Source organism: Penaeus japonicus, unplaced genomic scaffold (genome assembly GCF_977035675.1).
Source record: "Penaeus japonicus unplaced genomic scaffold, GWHDUDI00000001_assembly GWHDUDI00000031, whole genome shotgun sequence".
Taxonomy (NCBI): Eukaryota; Metazoa; Arthropoda; class Malacostraca; order Decapoda; family Penaeidae; genus Penaeus; species Penaeus japonicus.
This window is the reverse complement of record NW_028234433.1, coordinates 14,852,859-14,867,858: the sequence shown is the minus strand read 5'-3', so window position 1 is coordinate 14,867,858 and position 15,000 is coordinate 14,852,859. Positions and strand designations below refer to the sequence as shown.

Genomic DNA, 15,000 nt, shown 5'->3' with positions numbered 1-15,000 from the left:
GAGGGTTGAAGGCAGGGACAAGGGGAGGTGGGGAAGGGCGGGGAGGGTGAAGGCCCGGGAAGGAAGGGGAGGGAGGGGAGGAGAGGAGAGAAGAGAAGAGGCGAGAAGAGGAGAGGGAGGGATGAGGAGGGGACTGGGAAGGTGAAGGGAAGGTAAAGGGGAGGGTTGAGGGGAGGGGAGAGGCGACAGGAGTTTGAGGTGAAGGAGAGGGGAACGACGAAAGGAGCTGAGGGGGAGGAGAGGAGGTGAGGTGAGGTGAGGGGAGGGGAGGGAAGGGGAGGGGAGGGGAGGGAAGGGAAAGGGAGGAGAGGAGAGGGGAGGGGAGGGGAGGAGACGGGAGGGGAGGGGGGGGACGGAGAAGGGGGAGGGGAAGGGAGGGGAGGTGGAGGAGAGGAGAGGAGAGGAGAGGGGATGGGTATTTGAGGGGAGGGCAGAGGGGAGGGGAAGGGGCGGGGCGGGCTGCTGAGGGGGAGGGTGAGGGGGAAAAAAAAAGGATGAGAGGTTGAGGTAGGGAGGGGAGTTTAGAGGTGAATGGGGGAGAAGGGGAATGGAGGGGAAAGACAAGAAAAGAAAGGGAGGGACGGAATTATAGGTGCGGTGAGGGGAGGGGAGGGGAGGGACGGGAGAGGGAATCGGGAAGGTCGGGAAGGGGAGGGGAGGGTGCGGGGAGAGGGGGTGAGAGTGAACGGGGACGGAATGGAAATGGGAAATATTATGCGCACGGGTGGAAGGCAGGGAAGGGGTCGGGGAAAAGGGGGAAAATAGGGGTGTTGAAGGCAAGGCGAAGGGGGAGGGGAGGGGAGGAGAGGAGAGGAGAGGGGAGGGGAGGGTGAAGGCAGGGAAGGGGAGGGGAGGGGAGAGTGAAGGCAGGGAAGGGGAGGGGAGGAGAGGAGAGGAGAGGGGAGAAGAGGAGAGGGGAGGGGAGGGGAGGGGAGGGAAGGGAAGGGGAGGGGAAAGGGGAAGGGGAGGAAAAGGGAAGGGGAGGGGGAGGGTGAACAACAACGGGGAGCGAGGGGAGAGGAGGTGAGGATTGAAGGGAGGGGTAAGAGATGAGGGGAGGACGAGGAGAGAGGTGGTAGAGGTGCTTGGGGAGGGGAGGGGAGGGGAGGGGAGGGCGCTAAAGAGAGGAGAGAGGAGAGTGATCGAGAGGAGAGGAAAATAAGGGAGGGGAGAACCGGAGAGGAGAGGATGGAGGAGAGGAGTAAGAGAGAGGAGAGGAGAGAGAGGGAGAGTGGAGGGGAGGGCGGTCGGGGAGGGGATTTTGGGGAGGGAGAGGGGAGGAGGGGGAGAAGGGGGAAGAGGAAGAGAGGTGAAGGAAGGAATGAGAGAGTGGAGGATACAAGAGGAGCGAGAGAGGAGAGGCGGAGAAGAGAAGGTGGAAAATCGAGGGGAGCGAGGAAGGAGAGGACAGAAGAAGAAGAAAAGGGAAGGCAGGAGAGTAGAGGAGATAGGAAAGAGGAGAGGAACGAGGAAGGTTAGAGGGAAGGAGGAGGATGCCACACTTGAGGGGAGGAGCGGTCGCAGTGGAGACGAGCAAGAAGGAGAGGACTGGAGGGAGAAAAGGAGAAAGGTTACAGAGGAGAGGGGGGGGGGCTGAAAGGACACGACTAGCCAGAACGGTCGAGGAGAGACGTGGGGGGCCCAGGAGAGGAGGAGGAGGAGTGGAAGACAGGAGAAGGGTGAGGACAGAGGGGCAGTGAGGAGTGCCCAAAGAGGGAAGGGAGAGGGAGGGGGGTAGGGGAGGGTGAGGGGAGGGTGAGGTGAGCGGCGAGTGGGGAGAGAATAAGGTGGAGGATGGAGAGATGATGAGCGAAAGTGGAGAAGGGGAGAGAGACGAAGGTCCTGGGAGTGAGAGGAGGACAGGACGGGGATGGATGCAGGAGGGAGGAAGAGGGGGGTGAGGAGGGATATGGGGGAAAAGCGAGAGGAGAGGGGAGGAGCCCCATGGAGAGGAGCGGGGTGGAAGGGAGAAGAGGGAGGGAGAGGGAGAAAGAGAGGGGGTAGGGGGGAGGGCGTGGAGGAAAGAGGACCTAAGCGAGGGCGAGGGAGGACTAAGGACAATATAGGAGGCAGTATGATTAGGCGCGGAGTGAATCTATGAGGAGACCCCGAGCGAATCTGATATAGTGGTTGGCATGGTAATGCCACAGGAGGGAGACGGAGAGAGCCAGGAGTGTAGGAAGAAGAGGGATCGCCGGAGAGGCTAGGAGGAAGACGTGGAATAAAAGTCGAGCTGAATAGGCAGAGAATTGAGAACGGAGCGACAGAATGGGAGAGGATCAGGATCGGACACAGGAGAGGAGTTGATGGGGGAATTTGGAGAGCTAGAGAGGAGCTTTAAGAAGAATGAGGAAGGGCGACGTAGTACGGAAGCGAGCGAGAGGAGAGGAGTAGAAGGGAGGAGAGGAGGAGCCGGATCTAATGTAAACAAGGGGATGAGCAGGATGAGAGAGGGAGCAAGAAGAAGTTGAGAGCCAGAAGGGAGACGAAGAGGAATGACGGAGAGGAAGAGGAGCAGTGAAACAACGGGAGGGGATGTGGGTGTGAAGGGGAAGAGGGTTTGGAGGGGTGGGCTTTTGCACTTGAAGGTCTCTTAGGGGAGGGGTGAGGTGAAGGGGAGGAGCCTCTAAAGGGCAGGATGAGCGAGAAGAGACACGAGGATTATTGAGAAAAGGCATGATAGAGGTATATTCAGCGGTAGGGAAGGGGTCTATTAATAAGTGTGAGAGGTAGTACAATCTGATCGAGGGTTTGTTCGAGGGCTCGCATGGTAAGGCGGTGGGCACTAGTGTTGGTGTGTTGTTGAGATGGTCGTGAGTGGTTGAATCTGTTTTTGAAGGGAGGCTGTGAAGCGTAAGTGTTGATCATGAAGGGCGAGGGGAGGGCTATAGGAGCGGGAGCGGATGGTGTGAGACGGATGTGGGTGAGGGAGGGTTTTTGAGAGGGTTGATTCCCTTTGATGATAGTGTGAGGGGACTTTTTGATCGGTGAGTTCAAGGGTGTGGGTTTTTGGTAGTGTATGGGAGCATGGGTGGGTATAGCACCATATTCTGTGTGGTGTTGGGCTTGTGGGAGAATGTTTTGAAGCTTGTCAAGGGTATCCAGTTGGTTTTTGTTGATGATGACACAAGGCGAAAGTTTGTTTGACTGGCCACGTTGTGACAAAGATTGGGAGGGGGATCACAGAGTAGGGTGGAGGCGGTAAAATGGAATGGGGATCATGGGCGAAAGGGGAGGAGGAGGGGGTGAGGAGGAGGGGAAGGGAAAGAATGGAGGGGGAGGATGGCGCCATGAATGATGGGGAAAAAGAAAAACGAGAATGGAAGGAGAGATAAGTGTTAGGATGGGAGGAGAGGGGGAACCAGGCTGGCGAAGGGGACGAGAGAGAGAGGTATGAGGTTGGAGGGGTAGATTTGTAACTGAGGGTGTGGGAGCGGAGAGAGTTGGTGATTTGAGGTCGAGGGATAAGGTGACTTAGGGGAGATGAGTGGTGAGAGGCCTGAGGTGAGGGGGATGGTAGTTTGGCTGAGGGGAGGGGAGGGGGAGGAGACGACGGAGGCATGTTTGAAGGGCAGGGAGATAGATGGGCAGGGGAAGGGGAGTTAGGAGAGGGGAGGGAGGAAGGTGAGTTCGGGGATGGGGAAGGGAAGGGGTAGGAGCTGGAATAAGCGAGCAGTGTCATTGTTTTATTATCATTATTGTTGGTTTTGGTGTCATGGTATTGTCATTGATATATGTATATATGTGTGTGTGTGTGTGTGTGTGTGTGTGTGTGTGTTCATAAACGTGTTTCCTGTGTGTTTTCTGTGTCATTGATATATATATAATATATATATATCACAACATATATATATATATATATATATATATATATATATATATATATATATACATACGCACAAACTGGAATCCTATCTTAGTAATGCGATGGAACGCTTCCATGGTCCTTTGATATGGAAATCGAGTCTACTTACTCCAGCGCCAAAGGACTTTTTAGCCTTTATTTTCTCTCTCAAAATACGATGTAAAAAATCTCTGCTTATTTAGAATATGTTGCAAACGCATCTGTTTCGTAGTTAGCTTCTGGATTTGATAGCCGACAGAGTTATCATTTATCATCTACACATTGCTATTTGTAAGTATTTCCTTATTGTATGTTTTTTTTCTTTTTCTTTTTTTTTTCTTTCTCTCTTTAGAGGTTGGGCAGTATGTATATTATCACATTTTCTCAGATAAGTTTGAAACATTAAAGAAGCAAGGTGTATATAATTTATGCAATTGATAGTAAAGCGTCTGGTTGAAAGAACTGACCTGCTTCATTAAGTTTACATTCATTTTTTTTCTACAGTTTTTATAGATATATAGATAAACGGGAACGAGAGTGAGAACAGGCAGAGGAGAGAGAGATTGACTGAGAGAACACTTGAGATTTGAGAGGGAGAATGGGAGAGAGGAGAGATGAGAGAGAAGGGAGACGAGAGGGAGAGAAGGAGAGGAGAGAAGGAGACTCCCGGCAGTGAGAGGAAGAGAAGAGAGAGAGATGAGATAAGATCTGAGCGAGGAGGAGTTCAGGAGTAGAGAGAGAGAAGAGAAGAGAGGAGTTTATCAGAGAAGGAGATGAAGAGAGAGGAGAGAGAGTGAGGAAGGTGAGAGAGAGAGAGAGAGAGAGAGAGAGAGAGAGAGAGGGGGGGGGGGGCGTAAGCCATTCGATGCCGCTAGTTGTCTTTAGCTGCTATCGGTTGTGATCCACTAGTTTCGCCCGTTGTACCCGGTGGATATGACAGACGCTCACATATCATGGTCTTTATTGGTGGACTCGCTCTGCTTGTTCTTCTCTCTGTCTGTCCCTTCTCTGTCTGAGATCCTTCTCTGTCCTGGTTTATGTACACCTCTTGGGCGACTTTCTATGCCTCAGGGCTTCCCAAAGAAACACAGCTGTTAGGGCAGCTGCAGGAACCACACATAAGGAGCAGGAATTGCCAGGTTAAGACTGACTAAAGTATTTAACAAGGAATTATATAGAAAGCATAATCAGTGGCATGAGAGACGGAGAGAGAAAGAGGGTTGCTCAGTTACCTAATCATGGACTATTATACCTATGATTTATCTATTTTATGTTATTTGTATATTTATTTATTCTTAGGTGAGACTACACTGTCAATAAAGAGCTTTTGATATATCACACTTTCAGTTCGAAAACCACTCCTCTGGGAAACAACACAATCTGCTATCAAAGGGAATTGAAAAATTTACTTTAGCATCACATATAGTACAGGACTCAACATTCCTTTTCCTTTCCCTCTTCCTTTTCTTCCTTCTCTCTCTCTTCCATTTTCTCTTTATTATCTTCTCTCTCTTCCTCCTCCTCCTTCTCCTTTTCTTCCTTTCTCTCTTTCTCTCCCTCTTTCTTTTCCTCTCTCCTTTTCTCCTCATCCTTCTCCTTTTCTCCTCTCTCCTCTTCTCTACCCCAATCTCTTTCTCTTATTCTCCCTTCTTTCCTTTTCATTCCCTTACCTTTCTTTCTCCCCCTTCCCTCCTCCTTCCGTCCATCTTCCCTTCCCCTTCCCTTCCTTTCTACTTCCTTCCCTTCCCCTTTCTTTAGCTTCCCCTTCCCTTCCTTTCTCTTCCCTTAGATTCCCCTTCTCCTTCCCTTCCTCTTCCCTTCCCCTTTCTTTAGCTTCCCCTTCCCTTTCCCTTTCCCTTCCTTTTCATTCCCTTCTCTTCCCTTAGCTTTCCCTTCCCCTTCCCTGCCCCTTCCCTTTCCCTTTCCCTTCCTTTTCATTCCCTTCTCTTCCCTTAGCTTTCCCTTCCCCTTCCCTTCCTTAACCTTCCCTTCCCCTTCCCTGCCCCTTCCCTTAGCTTCCCCTTCCCTTTCCCTTTCCCTTCCTTTTCATTCCCTTCTCTTCCCTTAGCTTTCCCTTCCCCTTCCCTTCCCCTTCCCTTAGGGCTTTTTTTTTTTTTATTTCCCTTTAAATTTTTTTTTCCTTTTTTTTTATTTTTTTTTTTTTTTTTTTTATTTTTGTTTTTTGTGTCCTTTTTTTTTTTTTTTTTTTTTTTTTTATTTTTTCTTTTTTTTTGTCTTTTGTTTCTTTCCCTTTTTTTCCTATTTTTTTTCTTTTTTTTTTTTTATTTCTTTTTTTTTTTATTTTTTTTTTTTTTTTTTTTTTCTTTTTTTCTTTTTTCTTTGTTTTTTTTTTTTTTTTTTTTTTTCTTTTTTTTTTTGTTTTTTTTTTATTTTTTTATTATTAGTCTTTTTTTTTTATTTTTTTTTTTTTTTTTTTTTTTTTTTTTTCCCTTTTTTTTTTCTTTTCAGTTTTAATTTTTTAAATTTTTCTGTTGTTTTTTTTTTTTTTTTTTTTTTTTTTTTTATTTTTTTTTTTTTTTTTTTTTTTTTTTGATTTTTTTTCTTTTTCTTTTTTTTTTTTTTTCGTTTTTTTTTTTCCTCTTCCTTTTTCATTCTTCTCTTTTTTTATTTTTCTCCCTTAGCTTTCTTTCCTTCTTTCCTCGTTCCCCCTTTTCTTGCCCTTTTCCCTTTTGTCCCTATTCCCTATTTTCCCTATCCCCTTCTGGGTGCCCCCTTCCCTTAGCTTCCCCTTCCCTTTCCCTTCCTTTTCCTTCCCTTCCCCTTCCCTTACTTTCTCTTCCCTTCTCCTTCCCTTCCCCTTCCCTTCCTTCCCTCTCCAAGTAATGCACGCACACCCGTCCACTTGGTATAGGAATAAGAATTCAAGATCGCATTTTACCAATATAAAGTTTTTAATCCAATTTCTATCCCCGAATAGTAGATGGAAAGTGGAGGGAGAGGGAGAGGGAGAGGGAGAGGGAGATGGAGATGGAGAGGGATAAGGAGAGGCAGAGGGAGAGGGAGAGGGAGAGGGAGAGGGAGAGGGAGAGGGAGAGGGAGAAGGAGAAGGGAGAAGGGAGAAGGGAGAAGGGAGAAGGGAGAAGGGAGAAGGGAGGAGGGGAGGAAGGGAGAGGGAGAAGGGTGAGGGAGAAGGGAGAAGAGAGAAGGGAGAAGGGAGAAGGGGAGACGAGGGAGGTTATAAGGGATCCTTCCCCTCTTAGTGGAGAAGGGAGAAGGGAGAAGGGAGTAGGGAGTAGAGAGAAGGGAGAAAGGAAAAGGGAAAGGAAAAAAGAGGAGCAGATTAAAGAGGGAGAGGGGTAGAGGAAGTAGGGAGATTAAGAGGAAAGGGAGAATGAACAGGTGAGGGAAAGGAGAACGGGTGAGGAGGAGAGACGTGGAGAAGGATGAGAAGAGGAAGGGAGAAGGGAGAGAAGGGAAGGTAGGGAAAAGGCGTGTCGCAAGGGATAAGGGAAGAGGTTAGATAGATCAGGGAGGTGGAGGGATAGGAAGGAGAAAAGGAGGGATATGGGTTAAAAGAAGATTCACAAAGGAATGTAAGTAGGGGAGAACAAGAGCAAGAGGAAAAGAAGGATAAAATGGAAACGTAGGTAGACAGAAGAAAGGGCGGCAAAGAAGATGGGTTAAGAAGGGAGGGTAAGGAAGATGGAGGGATGGAAGGCTTGCAGAGAAAGGAGGACAGGAATGAAAAGAAGTTTGGAGGGAAGCGAGGGTCGGAGGGAAGCGAGGGTCGGAAGGAAGGGAGGGACGGGCGTCCTATCGACGGGCGCCCGTGCCCCGTGCGCAACCCCGTGCAACGGCCCGGCGCTAGCTCGCGACCGGCCGCAGCGACCTCACGGGCGATCGGCGCGTCTCGGACCCTGTCCCCGGTGGCCCCGGTTGTGGCCCCGTTCACCTGGTGCTCCTGGTCTCCTTTCGCCATTCGCCTCGTCTCCGGGATCTGGCACCTTTCTCCCGGGCGACTGGCTCCCACGGGCCCTCACTTGCCCGGTCGCCTGTCGCCTGGCTCCTGGCTAATGCTCCCTGCCCGGTGCGGCTGCCGTCTTATCCCTACGGGTCGCCCCCGCGCACCACGCTGCCCCCGGCTTCACCCCCAGTCCCCTACCGACGCCCCTCCCCAGTTAGTCCCAGCAGGATTTAACCTCCACGAGTTACTGCACACTTAGGGAAGGGAGGGTCGGAGGGAAGCGAGGGTCGGAGGGAAGGGAGGGTCGGAGGGAAGGGAGGGTCGGAGGGAAGGGAGGGTCGGAGGGAAGGGAGGGTCGGAGGGAAGGGAGGGTCGGAGGGAACGGAGAGTCGGAGGAAAGGGAAGATCGGAAGGGTAGGAGGGGAAGGAGGAGTGGAGGGAGGGAGCAGGAGGGGGAAGGATGAGGTAATACCTCCATCCTTTCTGATAGGACGCTTCGTATCGGATTAAAGTTGCATCGTGCTTGATCAAATCATATTAATTAATGGCGAGATCTTGTCGGATTGGGAGGTCTCAGGAATTCCAATCAGACTTTCTTATCTTCCCAAGTACATAATGGCCAAAATTATTAAAGATAAGGAAGAGAGATCATGGCTTTAGTTTCGTGGGTTTTTTGTCACACTTTTTCTCTTCTCTTTCTCTCTTTTTCTTTCTCTTCTCTCACTTTCTCTCTCTCTCTCTCTCTCTCTCTCTCTCTCTCTCTCTCTCTCTCTCTCTCTCTCTCTCTCTCTCTCTCTCTCTCTCTCTCTCTCTCTCTCTCTCTCTCTCTCTCTCTCTCTCTCTCTCTCTCTTCCTCTTTTCCTCCCTCCCTTCCTTCGACCCACCCTACTACCCTCCTGCCCTCCCTCCTACCCTCCCTCCCTCCTCCCCTCCCTCCTCCCCTCCCTCCCACCCTCCCTCCCTCCCACCCTCCCTCCCTCCTCCCCTCCCACCCACCCTCCCACATATGTGTTTATGTGTCCATGTTGGTGTCCACACGCAGATTCCTCCCGTGCACGCCTTCCACTTGCCTTCCCATTCCGCCCTCGTTATCTGCCGATGAAGCTTGTTAACCTCAATATCCCTCTTCTGCTCTTTCCTCTGACCTCTTTTCTTTCCTCTGACCTCTTTTCTTTCCTCTGACCTCTTTCTGCTTTGTTTTTGTTTTCTATCTCTCTTTTAAGTGTTTTTTTTCTTTCTCTTGTATTTTTCTCTTATTTGTCCCATATTTTTTTCCTTTTTTTTTACTATCGTTATCATTGTCATTACCATTATCATTATCGTTATCATTGTCATTATCATTATCGTTATCATTGTCATTGTCATTATCATTCATAATCACCATAATCATCATCATCATCACCCTCATTATTATCACCATCATCATCATAATCCTCTTTTTGTCACCATCATCATCATCATCATCATCATCATCATCATCATCATCATCATCATCACCAACATCATCATTATCATCTTTTATCTTTTCTTCTTCACTTTCTCTTCCTTCGTCTTCTTTATCCCCTTATCTCCTCCCACTCCCCACCCCCTTACCCCCCCTCCCTCCTCGCATCTCTTAACTTGGACCTCTTGATGTCTTCGATAAGGACCTGCCCCCCTCCCCCTCTCCCCCTCCCCTTCCCCCTCCAATCCCCCCCCCCCATCCCCCCATCCACTGTATCGAAATTTGAGGGAAAAAAGGAGAAGGAAAAGCCAGCGGAAACGCCCGGGGAAATTCAAATTTAATTAACTTAACCTAATTTGGAACCGGTGTAGAATGAGGCGTTTGTGGAATTTCCCTCCGCCTTCTTTTCTCTTCGTCGTCGTCCTCCTCCTCCTCCTCTTCTTCTTTATCTTCTTCTTCTTCTTCTTTTTCTTCTTCTTCTTCTTCTTCTTCTTCTTCTTATTATTATTATTATTGTTATTTCTCGCCTTCTTCTCCTTCTTTCTCTTTCCCCATTCTCCTCCTACTACTTCTTTTCCTTCTCCCTCCTTCCCCACGTCCCCCCTCTCCCTCTTTCTCCTGTGCTCCCTTTCCTTCTCCTCCTCCTCCACCTCCTCCTCCTCCCCGTTCTCCTTCCTCCACGTTCCCCCTCTCCTTCTCTTTCCTCCGCTCCCTTCATTTTTCCTCCTTCTGCTTCTCCTTTTTCTTTCTTTTCCTACTTCTATAAACCCCAACCTCCAGCTACCCTCATACCTCACTCTCACTCTGCCTTCTATCCTTCCAATCACCACGCTTCACTCCCCAACTCCTCTTTTTTTATTTTTTTCTTTTTTTTTTATTTTTATTTTTCTTTTATTTTTTTTTGTTCCTTCTCCTCATTACATATTCTTTTTTTTTTCAGTAAAATTTCCTATTTCTTTCTCTTCTTCCACCCCAACACCACACCACTCTTCCATAATTCTCCCACCAATCTCCACACCCACTCCCCTCTCCACTCCTTCCACCCTCCTCCTACTACTCCATTCCCTACTTCTCCTCTTTCCCTTCTTCGGTCCCATTACTTTTTCCCTTCTTCCCTCTCCCATCTTCTCTCTTTCTCCTTCTCCACCTCCTGCGTTCCCTTCCTTTCCCTTCTCCTCCTCTTCCTTTTCCTTCTCCTCTTTTTCCTTCTTCTCTTTTTTTTTTTTTCTTTTAACATTTTCTTCTTTTTCCTCCTCTTATCTTTATATTACGGATTCCTTTCCTTCACTCTTCTTCTCTTCTCCACTTCCTCTATCTTCTTTTTGCTTTCCTTTTTTCTTTAATATCTTTTTTCTCTATTATTCTTCTCCCCTCCTCTTCTTCTTCTCTCTCTCCTCTTCCTCTTTCTTTCTGTTTTTTCCATCTCCGCTCATTCTTCTTCACTTAATCATTTTCCACTTCATCCTCATCTCTTTATCTCATCCTCTTCTCTCTTATCTTTTTATAATATTTCTTCTCCTAACTTCTTTTCTCTTTTATTTTCTACCTCCCTCAGCGACTCCTTTCTCCTCCTCCTCCTCTTCCTCCTCCTTCTCCTTTTCCTCCTTCTCTCCCTCCAGCGCTCCCTCTTCCCTTTCCCCCTCCTCCTCGTCCCCGTTCTCCCTCTCTCTCCTTCGCTCCTTCTTTCTCTCTCTCCTCCTCTGCCTTTCACTTCTCCTCTTCCTCTTTCACCCCCTCGTCCCCCTCCTCCTCCTCCTACCCTCCTCTTCCTCTTCCTCTTTCTCCTCTCTTCCTCTCAAACTCCTCTCCTCCTCACACGCTTCGTCATTTCTCTTCCTCCTGCCTCGCTTTCCCTCCTTCCATTCCTCCCTCTCCCTCCCCCCCCCCCCCTCCAACTAAATCCTGCGTCCCCCTTACCCCCTTCTCAGCCTCCGTCTTATCACTGTCTATTTTTCACTCATGTTTCGTGAAGCAGTTGCACCCCCGTATGTGCATTCCCGTTCCTCCCCCTCTTCTCTCTCTCTCCTTCGCTCCTTCTTTCTCTCTCTCCTCTACTCTCTCCCCCTGGTTGCCTTTCCCAACTGTTTTTCCTTCCTCCTCCTGCCGAATCCCCTACTACTTCATCCTACGTATCTTCTTATCTTTTCTTTGCCTCTCACTCGGTTTCCTTTTTTCTTTTAATACACATCCTCATCCTCTTTGTACCACTTTAAGAACCTCCCGCAGAATAGGTAAGATGTGCAAGAAGAAGAGTAGGCAAATGTCTGTAATCTGAATCAACTCTACCCGCGCACCAGATCCACCTCCGCGCGTTAGGGCCTAGCTCTATACCTGCTGCTTTTTGTTACCGCCTCGACGCTAACTGCTCACACCTCCCCCTCCTCGCGGCCTTCTCCTTCTCGGCTCCTCCATCTCTCGCTCCTCCCTCTCCCTTTTCCTCGCTCTTCTAGCCTCCTATTCTCCCACTTTGCTCTCCTCCTCCTGTCCTCCAACTCCTCAAGCCGCCGCTCGCTCCCTTCCCCTTTCCTCTTCCGAAGAACTTCCCCAATAATTCTTGCTTTTCTTTTCTCTCCCAACTTGACTTCTCGTTTCCGGGGGCGAGGAAGGGGAGGGGAGGGGACAGGGGGTAAGTTAGGGGTAAGGAGGAGAGGGGTAGAGAGGGATATGGAGGGGTGAGGAGGAGAGGGGATGAGGGGATGAGCCTGGGGGGTTATGGAGAGAGGTGGGGGAGGCCGTGCGAGCGGATTTGTGGCCGCCGGCAGCGTACCCCCCCCCGCTCATACCACCCGCACCCACAGCTTAGTCCCGACGTTCCCATTTCAGACGTCCAGTCAGAGCGTCGATACTCCTCGCTCGTGTTAACGAGCTTTTCTCTTTTCGGAGCCACCCCCTCCCCTTCTCCCTATCCCTCTTCCACTCAACGAGGCTTTCTCTCTCTCTTTCTCTCTCTCTCTCTCTCTCTCTCTCTCTCTTTCTCTCTCTCTCTCTCTCTCTTTCTCTCTCTCTCTCTCTCTCTCTCTCTCTCTCTCTTCCCCTACTCCCTCCCTTCTGCTCTAACTCCTCTCTCCTCCCTCCTTCATCTCCACCTCTCACTACATCCAATCTCCTTCACCCACCCAACTCCCACGTGCCTCTCTCTTCTCAGCCCCTCCAACCCTCTCTCTCTCTCTCGCTCTCCAACAAGTCTCTCTCTCTCTCTCTCTCTCTCTCTCGACGCTTCTCTCTCTCTCTTGACTATCATAGCTCTCATATAAAGATCATGCCATATCCGCACTAAATATCAATATAGACCGAGAGAATCGATTCTTATCAGAGAGTACAAAGACAGATCGGACTCTCTCTCTCTCTCTCTCTCTCTCTCTCTCTCTCTCTGTCTCTCTCGTTCTCTGTCTCTCTCTCTTTCTCTCTCTCTCTCTCTCTCTCTCTCTCTCTCTCTCTCTCTCTCTCTCTCTCTCTCTCTCTCTCTCTCTCTCTCTCTCTCTCTCTCTCTCTCTCTCTCTCTCTCTCACTCTCTCTCTCTCTCACACCCTTTCCTTTTCCCTCTCCCCCCTCTCTCTTCTCATCTCCTGTCTCCCCTTCTCAACTCTCCGATTGCTCATGATTGTGTGCTTAAGAATTTCCAACTTCGGTGGTTAGTTTTCATCCTCTCATTTCTATCCTTTTCTTTTCTCTTCTCTTCCTCTTTTCACAATTTCCCTTCGCCCACTCTGTCTCTCATTCTAAGCATGATACCTTCATTATTAATACCAGGTGTAATTTGTGGGGTCAAATGATAATCGGTGATAAACGCAATTCTATATCAATTGTTTATCACACACGCACGCGGAAACTCATACACCCACACACATACATACATACACACACAGCAACAACAACACATATACGCACACACAGACACACACACACACACACACACACACACACACATACATATATATGCATACATACATACATACATACATATATACATACATACACACACACATACATATATATATATATATATATATATATACATATCCATATATATATATCATATATATATATATATATATATATATATATGTATATATATGTATTATATATGTATATATATATATTTTATATATATGTATATATATATATATATATATATATATATATATATATATATATATATATATATATATATATATATATATATATATCAGTGCTCACATATCCTCGGTCCCCCAAACTTCAGGTAACTCGAAGCCACATAAAGACCACACACGAGTCCTTTCGAAGCCATCATTTTAGCAAGCCACAAAGACCTTCTCGGAAGTTCTATTGTCCATGCAGAGTTTTCAGGTCGTTCTTAGGGCCTCTCAATTTATTTTACGACTCTCCCGTTTATGTTGGCGGAGAGGGTCGTCCTTGGGTTATGATTCTTGGGGTTGCCTCTCACTCTCTTTTCTACTGCAACCGTCCTTCTTTCCCTTTCCTTTTCCTTCTGTTGTATGCTTTTCCCCTTTCTTTCCTCTTTTTACCATTCTCTCCTCTTTGTCCCTCCCTTTTCCACACCCTCATTTCTCTCTTCCTTCTCTCTGTCCACCTTCTTTTTTCCCCCGTCCCCTCTTCTCCCATTCCTTTTCTCCCGCCTCCCTTCTTACCATCTTTATTCTGCTTCCTCAACCTTAACCTCTTTCTTTCCTTTTCTTCTTCCCTCTTCACCCTCTCTCCCTCATACCTCATATTTCTACCCCCTCCCCCTCCCTTCCCTTTCACTTTTACTCCCCACCCCGTTAATTTCCATTTTCCTCCCCTCCCCTTTCCCTCTCTCCTCCCCTCCCCTTCCCTCTCTCCTCTCTCCTCCCCCTCCCCACCCTTATCATATCTCGTAAAAGATATAAGTTTTCTTCTCATTTATTCATTGGGTCCGTCTTTTATTTGGTAAGTAATTTCACTTAGGAGGGAGAGGGGAGGGGAGGGGGAGGGGGAGGGGGGAGGGGAGATGAATGGTAATGAGGTGTGAGTTAAATGGAGTGTGGAAGGAGAAGTTCTTTGTTTAAAATATTGATGATAATCTTTGCTTAATTATATGATGATATGCTCATGGAAGGGATTTATTGTCTGCAGTGTAACAGAAATATGAAAATGAGAATGATTTATGCATATATTGATTCATGTTGATGTATATATAGTTATTGATGGATGTAGTTAATGTATACATATAATGATTCATGATTATAATGTAGTAATAAATGATGATGATATATATAATTATATAACTATGTTGTCACTTGTCGATTACGTTTAATATAACCTGCGTTGAGTATTGGAAACTTAATTTAGGTTATTGCAGAAAAAACAAATAAGGATTATAGAGAGTCAGGAATATCGTTTTAGTAATTAAACACTTAATTGAACTAGATATTACCTTGAATGGTTTGAAAGTTACTCTGGAATGCCCTGATGCTGTCTTGTACTTCGTAGTTAATACAAAGTTTGTCCGTACTTGAAACAAGGCGGGATAGTCCGAAGAGTTTTGAATGTTCTCATTACCAGCGAACGGTCTTACAATTTAGTCTGCAATTTTCCTAAATAAAAAGACAAATGAAAACATAATAGCATATGAATGAAATGAAATAGCAAAACCAAACAACAAATAATTAAAACAAAACAAGTACCACGTGTTATATTACAAACTATATAGATCATAACCAAAAATATTCCTACGAAGAACGATCATTTTCTGCCATTTCAAATCAAGTAACAATAACACAAACACTAAAGTAAAGCAACCACAACAAAATAGAAGCCCTTCAA

The 15,000-nt window shown here is 47.4% G+C and overlaps 1 protein-coding gene across 1 annotated transcript in view; it reads left to right on the top strand.

The window, feature by feature from the left end:
• LOC122249079 (carbohydrate sulfotransferase 1) overlaps positions 1-15,000 on the top strand; it is a gene marked incomplete in the record, with an annotated part of 71,378 nt that overhangs the window by 40,162 nt on the left and 16,216 nt on the right.